This window comes from Cupressus sempervirens, chromosome 9 (assembly GCF_028749045.1).
Source record: "Cupressus sempervirens isolate cs-2001-9-10 chromosome 9, ASM2874904v1, whole genome shotgun sequence".
Classification (NCBI taxonomy): domain Eukaryota; kingdom Viridiplantae; phylum Streptophyta; class Pinopsida; order Cupressales; family Cupressaceae; genus Cupressus; species Cupressus sempervirens.
In genome coordinates, this window is record NC_143126.1 from 417,866,295 (window position 1) to 417,867,730 (window position 1,436).

Sequence of the window (1,436 nt, forward strand, 5' to 3'; positions counted from 1 at the left end):
ATAACATTGACCAAGCCAACAACATTCAGATGCATAATATTCATGAAACAACATTCATTCTTCATTCATAGAACTAAGCCCATTTCCCCTCCATTTTCTATCAGCATACAAATGCCCTCAATCCACAATCTTATATTTACATCAATATATTCTTCCTTTCTTATCGATTTAATTAATCCCAAACAAGGTTTATCTTATGTTACAGATACAAAGATTGTTTTGATAAAATTGTGTTTTTCTCCCATATAGCCCTTATAGCTCACAAAAATAGAGACTCAGATTTAACAAAAGACACAGTGAAACTTGTCAGAGTTAATAATAAGGTGCATTGATGGCCTGTCTCAAACCTGAATACAAAGATCGGGAAAAACAAAACCCCTCAAATTCTTGATACTTAGACAAGACAAGAAAATACAATCTGCAATGGCATTGCCTAATTGAGAGAGCCAGTGGAGAAGTCCCCTTTACCAGAGAAAATAGAAGCATTCATATCTTTATTGAAGGAGGAGGCGCAGGATGGTCATAAGGCTTGTTAACTCCAATCTTTGGAGTAGGTGGAACCCATGGAGATCTCCTGCCTAGTGCCGCCACACCATTATAATTCCGCCCCTCTGCAAGATCAGAAAATGCAATTAAAACTATTAGATTTCTACAATCTATAAGAATGCTGTTTGTAGTTTTTAGATTCGATTGTGTAAGATTTTTTATATCAACGTTTTGGATCACATTCTCAAGAGAATAACAGAAGAGAAAGATCATAGAATGTGATCCGAAATATTGATATAACAAATCTTACACAATCAAATCCAAAAACTACAACAGCAATAAACGCAGATCAAAACCAATGTCGACCCGCATTCTATCTAAAACACTCTACTCTGCCATGGAAGCAGAACATTTGAGCTATTGTTATACCATGAACAAGCTTTTGGGCTCCTGGTGTAGAAGGTAAACTAATGAAGGCTGCATTGAAAAGAAGAAAGAAAATGGCCCACGATCTGTGATCCATGATTTCTGCACACAAAATGTTAGTGAGGGGCAGAAGTGTAATGCAGAATGGTATTTGAAAACAGAAGAGTTGGGTTTTAATGATGCTGTAACGCGGACAATTAGCGCGTGGATTTGGGTCCAAAAGATGAATTTACCGCTTGCTGTGTGATTGACTTGACTCCATTATTCTGTGCAACTTGCTCACAGTCACATCTGCAGAGTTGAAAATTGAGGACTGAGTTAATAATTCTGTTTTGGAGGAGCATTGCATCTTTTTGTTTTTTTAGAGTTTTTTCCGGGGTTAGGTATTTGAGGAAAGTGGGTTAGCACCACTTACTTTTTATGGACCTTTCTACTTTCTTGTGACAACTCAGCTGCAACTTTGGAAGTATATGAAAATGGGCAGTGCCTAGCCAGCTACTAAAACCCTTTTTTCTCAATAATTC

General features: G+C 37.1%; 1 long non-coding RNA gene across 1 annotated transcript; it reads right to left on the bottom strand.

Moving 5' to 3' along the window:
- Nucleotides 1–303: 303 nt before the first annotated feature.
- LOC149539072 (uncharacterized) lies at nucleotides 304–1,114 on the bottom strand. Its single transcript, XR_016355871.1, has 2 exons — nucleotides 916–1,114; nucleotides 304–611 (listed from the first exon to the last, which is right to left on the bottom strand). It is a non-coding gene; the product is annotated as an uncharacterized LOC149539072 (long non-coding RNA).
- Between the last annotated feature and the right edge of the window lie 322 nt (nucleotides 1,115–1,436).